This window comes from Prionailurus bengalensis, chromosome D3, assembly GCF_016509475.1.
Source record: "Prionailurus bengalensis isolate Pbe53 chromosome D3, Fcat_Pben_1.1_paternal_pri, whole genome shotgun sequence".
Lineage (NCBI taxonomy): Eukaryota > Metazoa > Chordata > Mammalia > Carnivora > Felidae > Prionailurus > Prionailurus bengalensis.
This window is the reverse complement of record NC_057356.1, coordinates 17278478-17302212: the sequence shown is the minus strand read 5'-3', so window position 1 is coordinate 17302212 and position 23735 is coordinate 17278478. Positions and strand designations below refer to the sequence as shown.

Below are 23735 nucleotides of genomic sequence, written 5' to 3'. Positions count from 1 at the left end.
TGGGCAGAACTGGCAGAATAGTGGTTCCAAAGATGTCCAGGTCCTAATCCCCAGGACCTGTGACTCTGTCACCTCACATGTTAAAGGGACTTTGCACATGGATTGAACTAAGGTCCTGAGGTCAGGGAGATTATCCTAAATTATCCAATGGGCCCAATGTCATCATAAAGGTCCTTGTAAAGAAGAAGCAAATAAGGCAGAGTCAGAGAAGGAGATAACGACAACAGAAGCGGAGACCAGAGTGGCATGACTGATCACTGGCTTTCAAGATGGAAGTGGGTCATGAGCTAAGGAATGCGGGCAGCTTCTAGAAGCCGGAAAAGGCCAGGACCTCTAGACCTCCCCCTGGAGTCGCCCAAAGGAACTTGCCCTCCCAACACCTTGATTTTAACCCCGTGAGGCCCATTTTGGCTTCCGCCCTTCAGAACTGTAAGAGAATAAATGTATGCTGTTGCCACCCATCAAGTTGGTGTTGATTAGTCACAGCCGCAACAGCAAGTTTCCAACAGCTTCCAACACCCGGGGTGGGGGGCTGAGCCCTCCCATGCAGGGCATCTGCCTTCCCTCCCTCATCAATGACGACAATACCTTCACCCTCTGGCTCCCACTGGGTAGGTGTGCCACCTCACGCTTCACGGAGACTAAGGAAAGCCTTCCAGAACTGAGGCTGGTGGGGACATCGCCTGTCTCCCCTCTTCTCCGCCACGCTCTCTGCCTGGGAAGTGGTCCACACGGACCCCATCAACAGGCTCTCTGGGTCTCTGGCTTCCACCAGTAGCACAGCAGGAGGTGAGAAGGTGGGTAGTGAGCGGTCAGGGCACGCCTTTCCCCAGCGCCGCTCTCTCTGCCCCCCCAGCCCCCCAGGGTTGGCTGAGCCCCTCTACTGGATGAGGCTGGCTGAACCCCAGCTCCTGGAGGTGGTCCTTTCTACACAGCTATTTCCGACCTCCGTTCCGAACCGGCACGGGGAACAGCTTCCTCTGTTACTCACCCTGGGGTGCTGTCCCATCCCTTGTGATTTCCCCACACCGCCCCACATGAAACTCTCATCCTCTGCCCAACGTGAGTGATCCCTTCCCGCCAGCCTCCCGACTGATACCCCGGACAACGCAAACGTGACGCAGGCAAGTTGAGTCGCTTGCCCGAGCTCCAGAACCAGGCCATGGGAGAGCCGGCGCTGGAGCCTGGGTCTGCCCAAAACTCTCTGCCAGAAGTCGGCCCGGGGTGGCCCACAGGCCGTAGGCTACAGACAGCCAGGAGATGACCCGTATTTACCTATTTTTCTATTTGAATTCATTGCCCACCTTAACGGACCTGCAGCTCTTGAATACAAACCCAGAGCTCCTGCTTCCCTTAAAAGAGAAAATCAACCAGCACCGTGCTAAGAGCTTTTGTGGGTTAACGGTTTAACCCTCACAACAGCCCTGTCAGGGAAGTGCTGGCACTAACCCAGGTGTCCAGAGGGGGAAACTGAGGCACAAGGTCACACCGCTTGGGTGAGGTCACTCAGCTAGCAGGGGGAAGAGCTCGCATCTGAAGCTAGCTCCCCGATCAGCGATCAGTGGTGGTGACTGGAGCGGTCGGAGGTGGCACGGGCTCCCAACCTCGTCACAAACCTGCCTGGCCCCTGAGGCCCCTGAGGGCGTGCGTCTGCAACCCCTTCCCTGGGCTCTTCCCCGTCTCCCTCTCCTGGAGGCGGTGAGGGAAGAACACCCAAGCCCTCCCCTCAGGGCCCTGGGACGGACCGGGCTCGTTCCTAGAGTCACCTTTATCCCAGGGCAGGCCCGGCCACAGACAGGCGGAACCCCTCACACCATAGCCGGCTCGCCGTGCAAACCCTGCTCACGGCTAGATCACCCTGCTGCCGCCCAACCCCGACTTCTCCAGCCGCATCGTGGATTTCTGGTTGCGTCCAGCGCCGGGCTGGAGCCGGGGAGCATGTGCTGCCCAGCCCTGTGCCCAGAAACACAGAGCCCTTGTTCTCCTGGCCCCCACGCTGCCCCGCTCGGGCTGGACCCTTGCCTCGGCCTGTCTGAATGGGGCCTCTGACTTTGTCCTTCCTTGGGCACCATCCCCTATCAGCCCGCCCGCCCATGGGCAGAGGCACTTCCTAAAAAAAAAAAAAAAAAATCCCTGAAATCTGAGCTGGCAGGGCCTCCTCTTAGCGCATGGCCTTCGGAATGGGCAGTTTTGCTGGGTTTTGTTTCCTCTCCTTCTCCTCCTGGCTATTCCTCCAGTTGCTGCCTCTGAGGGTCCCAGGAGAGGAGAGGCCGGCTAAATGCCCTCATTGTGAGAGAGACCGAAGCACCCAGACGCCTTGAGACGGGTCCAGGAGGGCAGGGCCGCCCGCGAAAGGGGATCAGCGGCCCTCTTATCACTGAGCAGCTCCCCCAGTCTGGCCCCGGTGTGGGCAGGGGGAGGGCGGGGACAGAGAGAAGGGAACTACCAGAACGAGCTGGTCAGACCTCAGGGGAGGTGAGCGCAATTTCTAGAAAGAAAAAAACCAAAACGATGAGAAGTGTTATCTGGCCGAAGAGAGCGATGAATTGGGCCATTAGGCTGTGGAGTAGGTTTTCATCTTCCAAACTCCCAGAGATCAGAAATGCAACTGGATTAGTCCCAGGGAGCACCTCGGTGGAGTCCCCGGCAGGCGTGTGGTCACTCAGTATTTGTGCGGTGCCCTCTCGTGCAAGGCATTCTGGGATGTGCCTGGAGAGAGCGCCACACGGAAGGGGGCACCAGGCAGAGTGAGGCCTGGATGCCAACCCTTGAATATGATTCTAACTGGTTACGTACCTGGGCAAGCCCCTCCCGACGGAGAGGGTAGGTCAGATGATCATAGCTCATCCACGTGCAAACAAGAAAAGAGTTCTGGAGGTAGATGGTGGTGATGGGAGCCCAACATTAGGTACAGCTGACCCCTGCGAACAGCACGATTCGGGCTACGTGGGTCCATTTACACACAGACTGTTTTCAACATACACAATACGGTATATGAGCGTATTTTCTCTCCCCGATGATTTCCTTAGTGACGATTTCTTTGCTCTGGCTTACTTTAAGATTATAGTATATAATATACATATTATATATAGTATAACATATACATAGTATGATACACATATAGTATATAATACACATATATAATACACGTATATTTGACATAACACGTAAAGTACTGTGTTAATCGACTATTTCTGTTATCGATAAGACTTCCAGTCAACAGTAGGCTATGAGCAGTTAAGTTTTGGGGGAGTCAAGTTATAAGCAGATTTTCAATTGCAAGGGGGGGTGTCGGCACCCCTTAACCCCAGAACCGTTCAAGATCAACTGTTTTAATACAACTGTATACTTAAAAATGGTTCAGATGGCAAATTTTATGTTACGCATACAGCTGACCCTTAAACTCAGGTCAAAGGAGGGACCGAGGGCCACGTCGCAAACCTTCCAGCGGCTACGCTGGGAGGCTGGTTCATGGCTCCAAACAAAGGGGCTTTTCTTCCAGAGCTCACGGAGGTCCACCCAGAGCACGTGCCCAGACTGGCCACGCTAGGCCACAGTCGCCACCCACGTAAAGTGCTGGGGACAGTGCCGGCACATTTAGGTGACTAGTAAGTAAGTACTTGCTCACTAAATTTCCATGTGAGGAGTATACAGCCTAACAGGGAGGCTCCATAATGTTCATGGTCTGGCTGGGGCTCCACAAAGAGGTACTTAGGATGCTTTGGATTCCAGGGGCTCCTGGGTGGCCCAGCCAGTTAAGTGACTCTTGACTGCGGCTCAGGTCATGAGCTCATGGTTCGTGGGATCAAGCCCTGCGTCGGGCTCTGTTCTGGGTGTGGAGCCTGCTTAAGATTCTCTCTCTCCCTCTCTCTCTCTCTCTGCCCCTTGCTTGTGCACGAGTGCTCTCTCTCTCTCTCTCTCTCTCTCTCTCAAAATGAATAAGTAAACATTAAAAAAAAAAAAAAAAGAAGTGAGAGACCTCCCCTCCGTCTCTCGGGAAGGCTGGGTCTCAGCTCCCTCATCCGTCCAGCAGGCTGTGCACACGGCTTGGGGGCTGGCTGGGAAATCTTAGGTGGTGCTGGTGTCTATTAAATGCTTCCGCTCCAGGCTCACTGGGAAAGCTTCCGCACAGAGGGCGGGAGGAGAAGAGAAAATGTGGGGGAATGAAAACAATCCAAACCAAACCAAAAGTGCAAAGCGACAGCGCTGAAGGGAGCCAGCGTGGAGTCCTACTGTCTTCGGCTGAAAAGAAATAAAACCCCCTCCATTTGCTCAGGGGTGTGCTGACCTCACCTCCCAGGCAGGTCGGCTGTGACGCCCCGGCCCCATTCGGCCCAGTCCCCTGCCCCTGGCTCCGGTTGAGATCAAGGTTGAGGCGGCAGAGGTTTCTCTGGCCAGGGGGCCTTGTGAATTTCACAGGCAGGACGCTGGGAACTGCGGCCTCGATAATTAACGCGTCAGTGGGAATTTTTGATCACTTGTCCTCAGCAGACAAAAGGGAAAGGTAAGACTCTTCGGGGTGATGCCATTATCTGGAGTGGGCTGCGGGGGGCGGGGCGGGGCGGGTGGGGGGGCTTGTACTTGCTTACAAGTCGGCCTCAGACTCCAGAGTCACACAGGCCCATCCCCGGCTGTGCGCTCGGGGCAGCTCACTCCACCTCTCTGAACCTCAGAGTCCCCACTGATAAAGATGGGATGATGCCAGTAATCTCATGAGGTCGTCGGGGCCTTCCATAACACGATCCATCCTGGGGGGCGCCTGGGTGGTTCAGTCGGTCAAGCGTCTGACTCTCGGTTTCGGCTCGGGTCACGATCTCACGGCTTCGCGAGTTCGAGCCCCGCGGCGAAGTCTGTGCTGCAGTACGAGGCCTGCTTGGGATTCTCTCTTCCTCTCTCTCTGCCCCTCCCCCACTCGCGCAGTCTCCGTCTCCCTCGAAATCAATAAATAAGCTTAAAAAAAAATGTTTTTAAAAATCAGGCGATCCGTCCCAACCACGGTGGCTGGCAGGTAGCAAGTGCTCCGTAAATGGCAGTCATTACGGTATGAGGGTGTCTGACGCTTGAAAAAACACTCTGAATTTGGTTTCTAAAGACCCAGGGTCTAGCCTGGTTCCACCACCCACTCCTGTGAGGTTTTTCCTCACATCACTTAACCCCTCTGACCCTTCTCTGCCATACGATGAAAGAAGTACAAGCCGTGGAGAGGATTACGACGAGGACCGGGATTATCACTGTGACAAACACAATGGCAGCTGTAGTTATCGATCAAGCCGACCGCTTAACTACTTCCCAAATCCTTCCCTTCCGTGCAGGCTCGGGCCGCTACTCCCACTCATTCATTCAACCAACAACTGTTCAGGAGACACCACGGAGTCAGGCTTCACATTCCAGGCGCTGGGGGGAGACGACAGCAAAGGACCCCAACGGGAAACCAACGTTCGAGCACGATGGGGTTTTTTTTTTTAATATATTTTTTAATGTTTATTTATTTTTGAGAGAGAGAGAGAGAGAGAGAGACAGTGCGTGAGCGGGGGAAGGGCAGGGAGAGAGGGAGACACAGAATCCGAAGCAGGCTCCGGGCTCTGAGCTGTCAGCACAGAGCCGGACGCGGGGCTCAAACGCACGAACTGTGAGATCGTGACCTGAGCCGAAGTCAGAGGCTTAACCGACCAAGCCACTCCAGGCACCCCTCAGTGCAACAGGTCCTAACTGGGGGTGATTCCATCCCCGTCCCCTCCTAGGGACACCTGCCCACGTCCGGAAATGTGTCTTCAGCTGTCAGTGCCTGGGGGAGGGGACGCTACTGGCATCCGGCAGGTAGAGGCCAGGGATACCCCTCAACATCCAACAATGCACGGTAAACCCCACCCAACAGAGAATTACCAGGTCCCAAACATCAACAGCCTCGAGGCTGAGAAACGCCATTCTCTGGGAAAGCAGCAGAGAGTAAACAAAGTCTGTCAGTCAACCAAAGGGGAGCTTGGAAGGTGGGAAGGGCTGTGGGGGAAGAGCCAAGCTGGGCCAGGATGCCAGGATGACACTGGAGGAGGTGAGAAGTGGCCAGATTTACTGAAGGTCCTTTGGGGGGCAGGAGAGGAAGCAAGAAGTCAGAGGTGAAGCTTCGCTCCTGAGCATCTGGAAGGATGAGGAAGTGGTCCTACCCAGTGGTCCCTTTACATCCACTCTTACCTGCCCCCTCCCCCCGTCAGTCTCCTCCTTTGTCCACATGGCAGCCAGGACCGCCTTTAAATAGAAACTTGGTGCCTCCAGTCCCCTGCTCTGTTCCCTCGCAAGGTTCCCAGACGCCTGGTGGGTGCCCACCCTGACCCAAAAGGTCTACCGTCACATGCCCTTTCTAGTTCTTGCTTCCCCTCCAGCCCTACTCACCTCCACCCTCCAGCCACAGTGCACCTGACTCACCTCCTCACCACACCAGGCTCTGTCTGGCCTCTCTCACCTGTCAGGAACCCCACCTCCCTCCCCACCCCCTGCCCTGACCCTACCTGACCCTATTCCTCCTGCCAGGTCCCAGGTCACTCCTGCCTGACCCTATTCCTCCCGAAAGCCTCAGTTTAGATGCCACCTCCTCCAGGAAGTCTTCCTGGACCCCCTCTGCTGGGTGAGAGGTCTCTTCTGGGCAGGCTTTCACACCACCCGGTGCTTTCTCCCCTGAAGTGGTGATCTCCTGGTTTGGATCTCCCTGCCTCCTCTGCCAGGCTGTGAGTTCTGTGCGAGTGGGCATCAGAAGCATCTAGCTCACCCTGGGCCAGCCATCCAGGTTTGCCTGGGACCCAGAGGTCCCCGGGATGCTTAGACTTAGTGCTAAAACAGAAAATCCCAGGGACACCTGGGTGACACAGTCGATTAAACATCCGACTTTGGCTCAGGGCATGATCTCGCGGTTTGTGAGTTCAAGTCCCGCGTCGGGTGAGCTCGAAACCTGCTTCACGTGAGCCCCGCTCCTTTCTCTCTCTCTCTGCCCCTCATGGGATTCTGTCTCTCTCTTGCACCCTCTCTCTCTCTCAAAGCAAAAACAAACCGAACAGAAAATCTCAGACAAACCAAACCCAGTGGATCGCCCCAACTGCATCCCTGATGCTTTGCAGAGTCTAGTCCGAGGTAAGATCAATTCACGTTTGTTGACAGAATGGCGAGCAGGAGATTTACGTACGTTTCCTAAAGGGATGGATGAAGTTCGTCATCAAGGAGTTAATAATCCAAACCATGAGCCAGACTTGTAGAAGCCTCTGGAAGCCTTTGACCCCATTCCATTCTGGCCCAAGCTCCAAGGTCCGGTAACAATCATAGCGTTCCTGCTCTCCGGCCAGGGCCCAGATTCAAGATCAGGATCCAGGCCCACCCTCCTGTCTGCACAGAAAGGGAGGTCAAGGCCGTGGGCAAACAGCCAGGACAGCAAGTCCCAAGACCTAATTCTTCTGGACCTCTAGGCCAGCCCACCCTGGGCAGCACTCAGCTGCCCCACCTCGGGGCCCCACGGCCTGATTCTTATCCCGTCCCAGCCCTGTTATCTGACCCCTCCATCCAGGACAGCGTATCTCCCTCTTTTGGTAGCCTACAGAACCAGAAACTCGAAAACGCTTCTCGGGTTTTATTTTTCTCCTTCTTTCATGTTTTCTTTTTTTTTACTTTTTCTGGGCCAATCAACCCTCCAACCTTATCACGTTCTGAAAAAAGGGGCTAATCGTGTCCTCTGGCCAGGTGGAATGGCTTAAACTCGGTGTTGCAGGCACCCCTCAAACACTAAAGTCGGGCTTCTATTTCAAGCCTGTTGTAATGAGAATCGTATACTATGGGATCATCCGGGAGCGTCTTGTTCGCCTGGCATTGCTCTTCTGTGATCCACCCTTTCGTGGCAGGTAGCCGGACCGTGTTCCTTTTTACTGCCGTGTGTTATTCCACGGTGCGACGGAACTTCCCCTCACGTGGCTCTTTTACCGTAAAGGACATCTGGCTACATTTCGGCTTTTTCACTCTAATGGTGTTATTATATGAGCATACGCATATCCTCACATACCTATCGTGACAGATTCACCAGGAAGTAGAGGATATATACATACACCCTGATTTTTGTGGAGTCTATCATCCCAAAGCGGAAAAGAAGATTAGAGGCGGTCTCACGCCACTTCGGCAAACACTGCCAAGTGGTCTTCCAAAGCGGCCGAGCTAATTCACGCTCCTGCCGGCGGTGTATGAGGGTCCTCGGCCCCCCTTTTGTTTATTTTTTTTTAAGTTTTACTTATTTTGAGAGAGAGCGCGCGAGGAGAGGAGGGGCAGAGGGACAGAGAGAGAATCCCAAGCAGGCTCCACGCTGTCCGCACAGAGCCCGATGCGGGGCTCGAACTCCCAGACGGTGAGATCGTGACCTGAGCCGAAACCAAGCGTCGGATGCTTAACTGGCTGAGCCGCCCAGGCGCCCTCAGCCCTCCTTTTAAATTTCAGGGAATAACCACACCCTTTTGCTGCACCGTGCGGCAGGTTTGGAGTGTGAGCCCAGCAGGGGGGCTCGGGGGTGTTGTGACCCTCACCCAGAGCAGACAGTCCGGTAGAGGCAACACGGGGCAGTTTAAATCGTCACTCAGCGCTAGAATCACAGACCCTGAAGGACTGATCCAGAGTTTGGAGAGCTCATGGCAGGGGAGATCTGACCCGGTCTAAGGGAGCCCCAGAGGAATTCTCAGAAGCAATGCTTCAGCCAAGACGCAAAGCAGGAGCTGCAATTAACCAGGTGAAGAAGGGTGGCGATGGGGAGGGAAGCATGCCGGCCAGATGACACAGCGTGTGCAAAGGCCCCGAGGTGGCGGAAGGGAACGAGGTCTTTTCAGGAGCGAGGGAAAAGAGGGCCAGGGAGGTGAAGAAATTTTCCTGAGGTGACACAGCACGTTAGCAGCAGAGCTGGGTCTAGACTCCGCAGCTAAGGGGTCCTTACACCCATCGGTTTGGTGTATATGCCCAACTGATTCCCTAAGGAGGTAGACCCCCTCTCCGAAAAGCCACGACCTCTGGATGCACACAGGCTGGAGTTCAAATTCAGCTCTGCGTGCCCTCACTCTGTGACCTCGGCGAATCCTCTCACTGCTCAGAGCCTCAGTTTCCACACCCGTACAAAAGGTGATCGTGACGGTAAAGCCGCAAGCCTCAGGCTGCTGTGAGCAGAAAAGGGCGTCTGTGCTGGGAAAGGGCCTGGTATGTAGTATATGCAGTATGTTTATTAGTATATGCAAACTAATGCAGAAGGAGCAGAACCAGCTCCCAGGAGAAGCTGAGCTTTGCCGAGTACCTACTCTGCGCCTGACCCCTCCTCAGGAGGCAGGAGCTCCGAGGATCCCCGTCACCGAAGAGCACACAGAGACTCAGAGAGGCAAAGTGACCTGCCCTCAGTCACACAGCAGACAGTGGGAGCCAGGATTGAATCCTCCCTCACCTGGAGGGACGGCGGTTGAATTACCTTCTCAGCCTCTGCAGGGGAAGGTTGATACCAGGAACTCAACAGTGTGAAGCAGGAAATCAGAGAGAACGCTAATAATCTCGGGCAGCAAAATGAACCGCGCGTCTAAGCGGCTGTTCTCACAGAATTCCATCCACAGAGCCTGTTACAAACGGTGCAGCTCACAGTGTAAAGGTCCCCCTGTGACCATCCAAGAGGATGCTGAACGTGCATGACCCCGGTTTCCAGAACACTGAGCCGGGTGTGTCTTCTGAGGTCATCCACAACACAAGCTCTCTACGGTTCAGGCAGGACAGGCTCCGTGTCCCCTTCGCTGGGGACACCTGACTTTACAGCACTGGTCCAAATACACCCACGGACATGCTTGTTTGGTCTGTCCTGTGTGTTACAATCAGTATTTCCTACTATATGAAGGGACCATGAATTTGACTAAAAACTTGTATGTTTCTAATAACTTCACAAGTAGCATTTTAAAATCTAGGACAGTGTGCTTTTTTTTAAATTTTTTTAAATGTTTATATATTTTTGAGAGACAGAGCACAAGCGGGGGAGACACAGAATCCAAAGCAGACTCCAGGCTCTGAGCTGTCAGCACAGAGTCAGACACAGGGCTTGAACTCACGAACTGCAAGATCATGACCTGAGCCAAAGTCGGATGCTTAGCCGACTGAGCCACCCAAGCGCCCCTCTGCTGCTTTCTTAGTGTGAGGAGGGATGGCGGGGGGGGGGGGGGGGGGGGGGGGCAGGAAACTTCTTTGTTTGCATATACTAATAAACGTGAAAATTATGTTTAAAAAAAAAACAAAAAATAAAATAAAATAGAAACATCTGAATTTGGTGGCCAACATTTACAACTGGGTGAATCTTGCGTAAAGCCTCGGAATCCTCTGGGCGCCTGGGTGGCTCAGTCGGTTAAGCATCCGACTCTTGATTTTGGCTCGGGTCATGACCTCACGGTTCATGGGTTCAAGCCCCACATCGGGCTCTGCGCTGACAGTGTGGAGCCTGCTTGGGATTCTCTCTCTCCCTCTCTCTCTGCCCCTCCTCTGCTCTCTCTCTCTCTCTCAAAAAGTAAACAAACTTAAACAAACACAAACGTTGGAATTCTCTTGGAAAAAACAGTGGAGAACAGGTGGCCACCCAGGGCTCCGCACTCCCCTGCGACAGTGGGCTGGGACTAGAAGCAAGAGCCTCTGAGGACGAGGCAGCTGGTCTCTGCTTCACTACTGTCCCTCTGCTCTGTCTCCTTCCCATGGGACCCCCCGCCCTTGAAGGGGTCTGCATATGCGACCCCTCCCCACCTCCCCTGAGCCATCACAGCTTTTGGCTGGTCAAGTGACACAAGAGAGGAACCTGTTATGGACAGTGGCTTTCAGAGCTGGAAGGGAAGGGACAGGTCCAAGGCTCGCAGCAGTCAAGGGGACGTCCAGGCCGAGTCTCCTGGGCAGGGGTGTCCCCATCACCCTAACTACTTGCAGAGCACCCCCCCCCGCCCCCACCCCACAGCTTCTAGAATCCCGTGCCGGTGGCAATCATCGCCATGGCAATACTAACGCGAGTCAGCACATAGCGAGGACCTCGCGTGCTTGAACTCATTTCAGCGTCCCAGCAACTGGTGACAAGCAGACGGCCTACCAAGAAGTCATTTTAGTCTGCCCAGCATTCACTTCCCCTTCTTCGGTTCCCCGGGTCCCGATTTCCCTTCGGGGACCCATCCCTCTCCCCCTGTTGGTCTTTGTGGCTTAGGAAGCAGCCAAGAGTATCCGCCCCACCCCCACAAGGCTCCAGGGGTCACGTGACTTAGATTGGGGCCAACTTACATGTCTCTGTTTCTTTGGCCATGGTGACTGGCCCCAGGAGGCCCCAGGGCTCAGTTCCAGCACTTGCTGGAACTGGGCTTGCAGCTGGCACCATGTAAACATGGAGACACTGATGGGCATTTGTGCCCAGAAGACAGCCAGAGCCTGCCTCGGTAGGAAGCGCACACAGAGAAAAGGAGAACCAAAAAACCGTGAGGGAGGGAGGGAGGGAGGGAGGGAGGAGGAAGAGAGAGAGAGAGAGAGAGAGAGAGAGAGAGAGCAAGCGAGAGAGCTGTGACACAGTTGAGCCCCTGGACCCAGCCACACCTGAAGCTAACCTGCTAGTTACACGAGCCCAGATGTTCCCTTGCGTGCCTCAGGATAAGAATGTAGTGACGTTTCAGTTGAATCTTCTGTCTCTTACGACCAAAAGAATCCTGGTAAGTATAAACACTAAGGTCATTTCCATTTTACATGAGTGACCAATTGCAGGCTAAGGGGGTTGACGTAAATTACCCAAGGCCACACAGCTGTGAACTGCTAACAATGAATTTGAGCAAGATTTTGCCCTAAACCTAAAGCACTTAGGTCAGAAATCTCACGGGTCTCTTACGGCTGTCCCCGCGGCGCTCGGAGCCCCGAGTTAAGGATTTTAGGGACAGTGTATGCGCGGAGCTGCTGGGAAACTGTGGTGTGTTGGGAAGGCCAGGAAGGGAGGGGCGGTGGCAGCATGATGAAATATATAATTATTATTTAAATCAGTTCAGATGCCATAAGGAGGAAAATCAAAGCTTTCCGTGGCATTTCCCCAGTGCCATTTTTAATTCTCTCTTATCGAGACAGGGCTGGGATCTGGTTTTCAAAAAGAAAAAACTCCTTTAATTAAAAAAAAAAAAAAAAAACAAATTCTCTAATAAAAGTTAAAATAGCCTACAGGCCATCAGGTGACAATGGAAGGAAGACGGGGCATTTCTGCAACTTAAAGCAGATTAAAAAACTAATTTGTTGACTCTTTTTTCCGAAGCTCACCTCTCCCTTAGAAGGCTGTGTGTTTTGCATAACGAGGCTGAAATCCTGAAATCACGGCCGTCCGCTCGGCTCCCTCTTTGTTGGGATTTCAACGGGCTCCCACCTCACATGGGGGTGCGGGGTTTTTCTTGCGGCTCTGACCAGGATTTAATGCAATCATTTCACACTCTGCGCTTCAAATCTTTACAAGGCTCTCCACTGCTACAAGGATAAAGGACAAAACACATACGCAGTCCACAAGACCCTGAGAATTGTCCACTTTCATCGTGTACCAGCTCCTCCCCACCCTAAAAGCCCCGGCGTCCGTGTCCCTGGTTCACGCCAGTCTCCTTCCTACCCCAGGACCTTTGCACATGCCGCTTCCTCTGTCTTCCCATCCTTCGCCTGGTTAATCCTGCTCAGCCTTCGGATCCCAGCCCATTTTTCTCTTTCTCAAGGCAGCCTTCCTTTCAAAGGCCCTCATCTGTGCCTTGCCGGTGTCAGGCACCTTGCCTCCTGACAGTTACTTTGACTTGTAACCACATGCAGGACAGCGTCTTGTTTTTGTCTCCACTGTCTTCGCAGGGCTTGCATACAGCAAGTGCTCAAATAAAGACTTGTAGAGCAAACAAACGGGTGAACCCCGCCGGGGGTCGGCATGCCACGGATTCTCTCAACACCAGGACTGCCCTTTCCCACGTCCACGGCCCTGACCCATGTTCTCCCAGCTTGTCTCAAAATCTGCCCACACGTCCGCCTTTGGGTGTGCATGGCGCCCGAGGCAGGAGACCAGGCTGAGAAAGACTAGGGGCTCTAGGGTTGGATCCGCGTTTGAGTCCCGGTTCTGCCCCTCTAGCCTGTGCCTTGCTAGATTCGTTCTTGTTGGATGGTTTGCCAGCTGGAGTCACCTTCCAGGGCCTAGCACGGAACCGGGAAGCTCTCGTATGAGGTAGGCACCCAATAAAGGAACGCCGCATAAATGAACGGATGCCCAAATGTGCTTTCGAATGGAAGAGGATGCTCAAGTTCAAAGAGAAAAACTTCCAGGCGATGCCCCAGCTGGTCTCAGGAAGATGCAGCCAATGGCAGCCTCCTTTCCCCTACGGGTCCTGAACAGAGGCCCAGGGATACTTTAATGCCAGGAGACACCTAAGCTACGCCCACGTGAGCAAACGACTTGTCTTTCTGGCTTAGATGATCACACCGTGTACTTATTGGCCACCGGGCGTGATCTCGCCGAATCCCCGTAACAACGCATCCCAGCTGGCAGGATCGTTCCCATTTCAAAGATGGGGAGACGGAGGCACGGTGCGCTCAAGCAACTTGCCAAAGATCGCCCAGCAGGTAACTGGCAGAGCTGAGAACGGAACGCAAGCCTGTTCAACCATGCAGACCAAGGTCTTGGTCCCTGCTCCAAAATCAGACCGGAGTGAGGCAGGCCACTGGACACGGGTGTAGAAGGTGCTGCTGTCGTTCTCTGGGGCCGTGGCATCGACTAGGCTGGCTCATCACCCAACTCCATCCCAGTGTCTTGTGCTGGAGGGCCTTTCTGCACGCGAACCAGCGGACAGCCAGAACCCCGCCTCGTAGTGCCCCCGCCAGCCTGCTTTCTGCAGGCGGCTGGCTCCCAAATGAGATACACGCGACGGAAGCAAACGTCCCAAGTCGCACGCCGAGCACAGACAGAGGTGTTCTGGTTTTGCAGCAGCAGCGTTAGCCCGTTTGCAGCTGCACACCACCCCCCCCCCCTTTTACAGATGAGAACACTGAGGCCAGAGATGGAACCGCTCACTGGCTGTTGTGAAGAGACCGGCACGGGAACACCCAGATTTGCCTGGGTGTTTCAAAGACTGTTTATTTCCTGAGCTCCCACCATGTGCCAGATACTCTCCTAGGTACGGGAAGATGTCACTCACTCAACACCGTAAGAAACGAAGTGTTCCGTCTCAGAGAATTTTCAGACACCTGAAGCATCGCACACAGAAACATGTTATCAGTTAACCACGGGGACTGAAGTATTTTATACAATGAATGATGCTTCACCCTTCGCTCTGCCAACCGAATGGGGCTCACTGGTCCTTAACGCCATCGCAGAAGCCAGCACCTTTGCTGTTCTCCGATAGGGCACACGGTGTGACACTGAGCGGGAGAGAAGAGGACAGAAGGGGACAGAGGATTCCAAGCGGGTTCCAGACCCTGGGCTGACAGCAGCGAGCCTGACGCGAGGCTCGATCTCACAAACGGCGAGATCATGACCTGAGCCCAAGTCGGATGCTTAACCGACCGAGCCACCCTGGCGCCCCTTCATGCTCATTTTTATAATCTCTTCATCTGTACCTTGTTCTCAGGCTGCCAGCTGTCACTCCTGGCTGCGGTCACCATGTTTTCTCTACCCACCCACACGTGTCCAATCTGCTCCCTCTAGAGGCTACAAGTCTGGGAAATCAGGTCACCGAGCTCATCAGAATGGTGTGCAAAGTATGAGTAAATAGTCTCTGAGCGAGAAATGCTGGCTCTTTCCTGATACAGACACTGTGGCAATTGAATGGGATGCCTTTCTTGTTCTATTTTTTTATATAGCAGAGTTTCCAGGAAATACGGCCGCAGTCATTACGGTGTTATGCTTAAAAGCTTTTTGAGAATGAAAGCAAGTCCGATGGTTCCAGAGGTTCTGGATTTTCTCTCTGTCCCACAGGATGGGCATTCAAACAAACGACAAAGAACCCAGGCCATTCGCTCGTCAATGGACACCTTGCGCAGGGAGACATCAGGGCCATCCCGGCACAGTAGGGCTCACCTTTGGGACAATCTAAGAGAAGGAGAAACACGAATGGTCTGCCATCTCCAGAAACTACATGGTTCATCATGGCAAACGTCGTGTGGCCCCAGCTTCCTGGAGGTCCAGGGGCTGTGAATCTGCCAATGCACACAGTCCTAGCACCTCAGGCCCATGTGAGTCACCTGCCCTTCAGTGTCCTGGGGGGGGGGGTGACCCTCTGGCCATGCACGGTCACTCACTCCCACCCAGACCGCAGCCTTGCCCACAGACCTGCGCTGGCCATCATCAGGCCTGTGAGAACGGGGCCCGGTCTGGCTCGTGACACGCCCACGTTAATAAATCACAGGGAAGAGAAAGCAGCCTGCCTCTGAGGGGTTCCTGAAATAGCTCATCGCCTCCACCTGGGAAAGCCAGTGGCCACACAGCAGAGGGGGGACACAGGAGAGGCCGGGCACACAGGTTTTGGGGTCAGTCAGACCTGGGCTCAAACCCCAGCTCTGCCCCTTACTGGCTGTGTGACCCTGCTAAGCGAACGAACCTCTCTGAGCCTCCGTGTTCTCACCTGAAGAGACAGGGGTCCTTTAACTCACAGGACTGACTGTCACAAGGACTCAGTCAGAGAACAGCAGTGAAGCTCTGATTCACCCTACAAACGGAGGCCAGGAGGATGATTCCCATTAGCATCACCATCATTATTCTCATCCTCAGGAGGGTCCGCAGAACAGGATCCTGCGGGACAACCCTGGAGCAGAGGCACAGATCTTAAGACTCTGGGGCTATGCCGCCTACAAGAAAGAAAATGGGACCATCAAAGGCCTTACTGGTAAAGTCCTTAGCAATTACGTTATCATTCCTCTCCCATTCTCCAGATGGAAAAACCGAGGCCCAGAAAGGGGAAGAGACTTGCTCAAGGCCACAAAGTTAAAGGGTGGCAGAGTGGGCACCCAGATCCTTCACTTCCCATCCGGAGGCCCTTCTCGTCACCTGCACTCGCGAGGCTACACAGAGAATTTAAAGGAATCAGCAACCTTAACAATATACCTGGGAGCTGTGCTAGAAACTTGAACACCTGGACGTGAGAAGCACACGGGGCCGGGCCCTCCTGCCGCCTAGGACTCCAGGATGCATCTGTTGGAGTTGGAGGTGAGAAGAGCACCCAGCTATACTCCAGTCGCCAGGTATTAAGACCCTAGTCACCTGCTTCCCACTGGCTGGATGGCCCTGGAGTGTCTTCCCTTCTCTGGGTCTACATCTCCCCATCTAAGAATTCTCCAAGCCATAAACCTCTGGGGTTGCTACCCTCTTCCTGAGCCCCTGGAGGCAAGCCCCATGTACCACCTGATCCACAGTGATTCAGCCAAGTGCACTGACTTCTTGCCTCCCCACTCCTGGCTGACGCCCAGGACCCTGGCTGGGCTTTTTCGCTCGGAGGTCGGCAATTTTTTTTCCTGTAAGGATCTGATACTAAATATCTCAGGCTGTGCAAGCCATATGGACTCTGTCACAACTACTCAACTCGGCAGTTATAGACAATGTATTAATGAATGGCTCACCTGTGCCCCAATAAAACTTTATTTATAAAAGCAGTCGGTGGATTGGAGTTGGCCTGTGTTTACCAAGCTCTGTTCTAAATCGTTCCAAGTGGGGTCCAACGCCTCCTCTAGGACTAAGGTAAGTAGCTTTTCCTGGTTTGCATGGGATTCTTCTGGTTTGGGCACTAAATCCCGCCTCCTGAAATACCTCACAGTTTCAGACAAAGACGGTTATTACCCGTGACCCCTGGTTTCGGCTACCTCGGCATTGCTCTGGCTATGACATTCAACTGTCTCCTCCATAAAAAAGAAGAGGAGGAGAAAGAACATGAGGAAGAAAAGATACCGTTTATAGGGGTTTTCCACGCGCCAAGCACAGTGTGAAGGACTTAGTCAACATGACGACCTTTGATTTTTCAACAGCCAGATGGGAGGGCTAAAGCTGCTCCCAGGAAGAGGTCAAGACTAGGCTGGATTCCAGTCTCTTCTGCCTCCTTCCTCCTCTCCAAACTGTAGGCGCCTGAGGACAGAACTGGGGTCTCTCACCTCTGTATCTTCTGTGCCCAGCACAGAACAGGACAGTTGTAAGATTCTGAGCCAATACGGATTATCAGCAATCACTGATGCTGAGTGAATGAATGTGGGAATGAATGAATGAATGAATGAATGAATGAACAAATCATTCCTCGATCTAGACAGACCCTTCCCACTTCGATGACACGATTCATTCCTGCCTATCCAGCCTCCAGGTGCGTTAAACGGAAAAGGCCAAATGTATGCTATGCCGTCAGTCCTGACGAAAACGCCTGCGGGCACTGGGGAGGCACTATGACATCATCGTCTTCAAACACGTGTCTCTGGGGGAGCCTGCTTGGCTTGGTCACTTAAGCGATCTGCCCTGAATGTCAGCTCCGGTCATGACCTCATGGTTCACAAGATCAAGCCCGGCATCGGGCCCTGCAATGACAGCACAGAGCCTGCTTAGGACTCTCTCTTTCCCTGTGTCTCTGCCCCTCCCCTGCTTGAGCTCTCACTCCGTCTCAAAATAAATAAATACGCATTAAAGATTTTTGAAAAAATGGTCTATGACATCAGGGATCTGGGTGCAAATTCCCGGGATGCCTCTTCTGGGCTGTGAGATGGGGCAATCTGTGCTAGATTACAGGAGAAGACAATAACAGAAAACTACCTCCCAGGGCATTGGGGCATGATGTCTGGTCAGCACTTCCCAAAACATCATGCATCATCATCCTTATCACCGCTGAGGTGGAGATGAGCGGAAAGCAAGGTAGGAAGGGGGATATCCACGGTCAGAAGTACAGGTATTCATGACGCAGCGAAAGAGGAGGAAATACAGACTGCTGGTAACTGCATCGGTTAGCTACAACCACAGCAACGGTGCGTAACAAACAACCATAAAACCCCAGGAACGCGCAATAAAGAACATTGACCTCGCTAACCTGCTTGTGGCCAGCAGGAAGGAGCTTGGCTGAGCTAGGCTCTTTATTGAGGTTTGGGCTCAGGGTGGTCAGACTTGTGTTCATCCTGGGGCCAGGCTGAGGGGCACCAGCAGCCTTGGGGGAGCTCTTCCCTTAGCCACGGCAGAAACGCACAAGGCGTTTGGAACGGACCTCGAGACCTAAGCTTGGAACGGACCCACAGTCACATCCACCTCCCGCTAATGACCAAAGTCAGTCACGTGGCCAAACCCAAAGTGAAGGAGCACCCTGAGGGAGAAAAATGGCAGAGCCTCACAGCTGAGGGCAGGGGTACAGGCCAGTGATGCTTCTATACCCCAATAACCAAACACCAGCCAAAGCTCGGAAAGGGGGCCCGACGCCGGCCCTGCCCTCCTCACCGGCTTCCTGTCCGGCCCCTGCCTATCAGCATGTGGTCAAAATCTGGAAGAGACCCCAAGCGCTCAACACTTACAGTCCTCGGGGACCCCATCGCCATCTTCCCAACATCTGGACCTGCTCCGGGGAGCCATTAATCTCAGGCAATTTCTTTCCTCACTTGATTTGTTTATTTAAGGAAAACAAGTTGCTCCTAATTAGAAACACTGCTGTCGAGACGTTCAGTGCATCCTAGGCTGCCTATTTTCAGACCTGCTGCCTAAAATTATACCTGCGCTCTTAACATCTGTGAGTTTTTCAGCAACCGTCCTGAGCGCGGGCTTTGGGTGAGAGAGACCCGAGGTGCCGGGGCGGGGTGGGGGGGGGGCGGTACAGGGACTTCAGAGCAGAGGCACTTGAAAAACTGCACACATAACGTCACGACAACCTGCTCGGAGCTGGCACAGATCACTGAAGCAACACCTGGTGGGTGCACAGCACAACACAGTCCCAACCTGGGGGGGGGGGGGGGCAGGGCGAAGAGTGGTTTTATTGTTTTTTTACTGTTTTATTTCTTTTTGAGAGACAGAGCGTGAGCAGGGGAGGGGCAGAGAGAGAGAGACACACAGAATCGGAAGCGGGCTCCAGGCTCCGAGCTATCGGCCCAGAGCCCGACGCAGGGCTCGAACCCACGGACCGTGAGATCACGACCTGAGCCGAAGTCGGACGCTCAACCGACTGAGCCCCCAGGCTCCCACAAAGGGCAGTTTCAAAGGTTCAGAGACATCTTCTGTTGAGAAGCTCTTGGTAGTGCTTACACCCCCCCACACACCCTTGTGGACACTCAGACATACCTACAGAGATGCACATGCTCAGAACACACACACACACACACACACACTATACACGCAGAAATCCTACCACCCCCACAGACAGGAAAATACACCCCAGGCACACACACACTCAGAAACTCACTCATACACAGCAGATGTGTGCAAAAGGTACACCGCAACCCCCAAACACATGTTCAGAGACACCTGCACACGGACACACGCTCAAATGGACGCTGCAACAAATACACCAGTACCGACCCTCAGAAACACACACGTACACGCAGAGATACAATCGAGCGTGCAATGCCACACACAGGCGCACACGCCCTCAGAGATACACGCATATACACACGGGGATGCACAAAAAGTTTACCCTGCCACACACACAGGCAGACACCCACAGAAACAGACACAGACGAGCTCACAGAGGTTGCACCCCAACAACCAGGTCCACACACGTACAGAGTCAGGCAAGTGTGCAACGCTGTATACACACGTGCACAGACACAAAGGCACGCTGGAAGACGTGCAGGCTCTAGGCGCGTACCACAAGTCCACACCACATCCTTGCACACGCGTGCAGGCGCTCACAAACGCCCCCACACACAGGTGCAGGCAGCTCGCACAGCTGCTAAAGCACGTCGCACCCAGGCAGACCCGCCTGGCCTCTCCGACACACGCATCGCCACACAGACCCGCCAGACCCGCGTGTGCAGCCGAGCGGCCGGGCACCTGCCCGGTCACAGACACACGTCCAACGCGCATACACCCAACGGCTGCACGCTCCCAAGTGTGCACACACACCCACGCCTGCTCTGACTCACGCAGGCACCCGTTCCCTCGCAGGCACGTGCACACACACACACACACACACTCGTAAATCCACGGACACGCAATCTCACAAGTACACACCCAGCCTGACACTATTCACGTGCGCACACACACGTAAGATTTCTACGTAAGTCAGACTCCCGTGAGCCCATGTGCACAAACCTGCGTGAGAACGCACTCGTTTACACACGCGCTCACACACGGCATCGACACACACACACCCACGTCCTACTCTGCCAAGAAAACAAAGTGCTCATTAGAGTCCTAAAAGTCAAGGCCACGGACTGAGCGAGCTCCCCGCAGAACTGCCTCTGCCCGAGTCCCTACCGCACGCCCACGAACTCACTCCGGGGCGGCCGAGGTGAGGTCTGCCTTCCCCACCAGCGGGCTCAGCATGGACCCAGGGGAGCCCTAGCGTGGGGAAGGACACAGATGTCCCAAGCCTCAGAACCAACTCAGAGAGAAAGAAGACTGACCAACCTACTGCCTTTCTCCGCAATCTCAGAAACCCTTCTCCCTTATCCCCCACCCTCCCCCCCCCCCCCCACGCACACACAGCACCTTCCCTGGCGCAGCTGTTCCTGTAGGGAACAGCAGCTTCGCCTGTTCCAACAGCCTCAGCAGACCGGGTGCCTGACATCCAGACCCCCTGAACTTCCTGGCCCCGGGTCCCTACACAGCCGCAAAGTTGAAGCCATGGAGACAGCTTACCTCCACCTTCTGTCGTCATGGCGACGCAGCAGCTGGGTGCAGGCATCCCTCCCAGACCTCCCCCAGCTCCCCTCTAGGAGCTGCTGGCCCAGCGGAGCTCTTATGAGGAAGCAGTAAGGGGGTGGGGATTGCAGGTGTCAGCTGATTGGAGAGAACAAGGGCCCTGCCCCCCCCCCCAGTCGCCATCACCTGCCGCTCAGGTGGGACAGGGACAGCCTCCCCTGGGGAAAAGGGCACCCGCGTGCTCACACACGAGACCTGAAAACAGACAGCCCTGCTGCTGCCTGCCCGTGTCCGTGGAGCCCCAGTCCTCACCAGACTCTACAGTAAGCACTTTCCACGCACCATGTCGGTCCCCCACCCACACCCTTCCTAACAGGAACAGGGAACTCCCCGCCGTACAGACGGCCGAGGTTCGGAGGGCGAAGCGACTGGACGCACTCAGACGCCTCTTACACACCGAACTACGTTACGGGGTTTTGAAAACCTCATCCCTGACGAGCGCTCAGGGCCGAAGAGTGTCTGCACTAGGACCTCCGAGGACACGTGAAATCTCTCCATCTTGCAGAGGTGGCAACCGGAGCCCAGGGAAGTCTAGCGATTTGCCCAAAGTCACACAGCAAACTGACTGCAGCCTGACAGCTCCGTCTTCTGACCCACAGACGAGGCTGCCCTGGGCCAGCGAGCACCAGCCTCTGACCTCAGGTCTCCGCAGCCCAGGGAGGCAGCTCCTAGCAGGGTCCCAGGTCAGAATCCTAAGCAAGAACAGAAGGTCCTGAGACCCCTACCTCAAGAACAGTCCCAGAATTGCACAGCGATGCCATTCCCCGGAGGCAGAGGCCCAGCGAACTATTTCCACCCTTCAGGTCACAGTCAGAAGCACTTCTACCACCTGCCTTACCGACCAAACAGTCCATCGAGATGACCCGAGCCCTAGGCTGTAGCCCCGGCTAAGAAGCACGATGCATCTAGAAGGCTGCGACCACTGGGGTGGCTCCAAAATGATCCTCAGAGACCAGGTGGCCTCTGTAGACCATGCTTCTCGTTAGGAGGAAGAATAATCTGGCCGAACTCATGAGCTATGTGCCGGGCTCGGCAGAGCCTCGAAGGATCTAGATTGTGGGGGGACTACCCACTTCCCCAGAGCCACAGACGACGATGCCAGGAGCCTCTACCCAGCTGTCCATTCCAGCCCCTTTTCCACACAAAGTTGGTCCCTCCCCAGGCTCTGAATGGTCTCATTGAGCGGCCCAGGTAACTTCCGCCAAGTCTTTTGCTCATCTAAGGAGCTGCAGTTAATGGGAGGTGATCCCCACCTCTCCTAGTGTGTCCGCCAAGGAGATGAGTTCCTTCCTGGGATGACACTTGGGGCCGTGGGATTCTGACTGCGTGGGTCCCCCGTCCCCAGTCCTCTCCTCGCCTCCTGACACACACAGGGCAGGAATGGACAGAAGCAAGCCTGCAAAGCACTCACACAAAGCCCGTCCCCTGGGCAGCGCTGGATGCCGGCTCCAGACGCCAGGAAACCGCATGCACCCCAGCATCACCGCAACGAGCACCTCGTAAAGCCAAACTGGAAACATGACCAGCTCCTTCTCCCTCGGAACTCTGAACTGGCCGAGAAAGGGGGGTAATTCGTGAATTAAATTAAAGGGGCCCACCGCCTTCCCCGTGGCCCAGCTGAGCCTGAGAAGCCTCGAGTGCCTGCCTGCCTGCCTTTGGGGACCCATTGGGATGCCCGCAGGAAGGCCGCCCGGATGAGCCGGAATGTCCCACCCTCTGCCAGAGAGAAAGTTTGTCATTTACCAACGCTGGGTTGTCACCACTCGCTCGGCTTTTCCCTACACACCTGACTCCGGGCGCCGAGCCCCCAGCCTGCGGGGAAGCGGCAGGACCTGGAAGCCCGGTCTTGGGGGCAGCAGGAATCGTTTCGCATCAGCTCGGCGCCCCGCTCCCCTCCGGAGCCCTCCCGCCCGGTCGGGCCGCCTCAGCCCTTACCTGGGGTCGCGGCCACTTGCAAACTCTGCCAGCGGAGCCCAGCAGGCGCCGGGGTCTCCCTCCGCGGCTCGCGCGTCCCGCTCGGCGCGCCCGCTCCGTGGGCGCCTTCCCGGCTGCCAGCTGCTGCAGTGGCATCAGGGAAAGCCGAGTCCGGATTTCCTCGCTGGCCGCCGAGCCCGCTCCGGCCGGGGCCCCGGGGGGCGGGGGGGCTAGCTCTCCGGGGCCGGCGCGAGGGGCGTCCTGCGCGCCGCCAGCGGGAAAGTGGAAGAGTGTGCGTCCTGGATTGCAGCAGCGGCGACAGCGGCGGCCGGGGGACGAGGAGGCGGTGGCGACGCCAGCCGGCGAGCCGGGGAGGCGGGCGGGCGGCGGCGCGAAGTGGAAGCCGGGCTCCCGCGAGCCTGGCGCCCGGGCGGGCGGGCGGCACTGCGGGCGCCCCGCGCCGCGACGAGGCCCCGCGCGGGCACCCGGCCCGGGGAGGGCGAGCCCGGGGCGCGCCGGGCGCGGGCGGCGGCTGGGCGCGGGGCTCCGGCCGCCTCGCCTCCCGCTCGCCGCCTCGCGCGCTGCCTCGCTCGCCGCCCGGACTTCCCGTCTCCGGCCCGAGCTCCCCGCGCCGCCGCCGCCACCACCGCCGCCGCCGCCGCCGCCGCCGCCAGCAGCGCGCCTCGACCGGGCGCGCTCCTCGCGCGGAGCCACAGCACCGCCGCCGCTTAACTCCTTGCGTGCCACCCGGTGTTCCCGCGGCCGCCAGGCCTCCCGGCCTCGGTCTGCCCGCCTGTAAAATGGGCTCGCAGACCCGCTTCCGGGGTGGTTTGGAGAATTAACGGAGCCGATGAGGCGAAGGGCCAAGCTGCTGGCATTGAGGAAGCGCCGAATAGCTGGCAGAGGGTTTGCTCCTGCTGCTGCTGCTGCTGCGTTCAGGAGGCTTCGCAGGTTACCTTGCAAA

General features: G+C 55.6%; 1 protein-coding gene across 2 annotated transcripts in view; it reads right to left on the bottom strand.

Moving 5' to 3' along the window:
- WSCD2 (WSC domain containing 2) overlaps positions 1-23192 on the bottom strand; it is a 115837-nt gene extending 92645 nt beyond the window's left edge. The window contains exon 1 of one of the 2 annotated variants that reach the window (XM_043557799.1): positions 22793-23192. The gene's annotated coding sequence lies outside the window, so the exon portion shown is untranslated. Of the gene's footprint in view, positions 1-20794; positions 20904-22792 lie in introns of those variants that run through there. The other variant, XM_043557800.1, reaches the window with a different exon arrangement.
- Between the last annotated feature and the right edge of the window lie 543 nt (positions 23193-23735).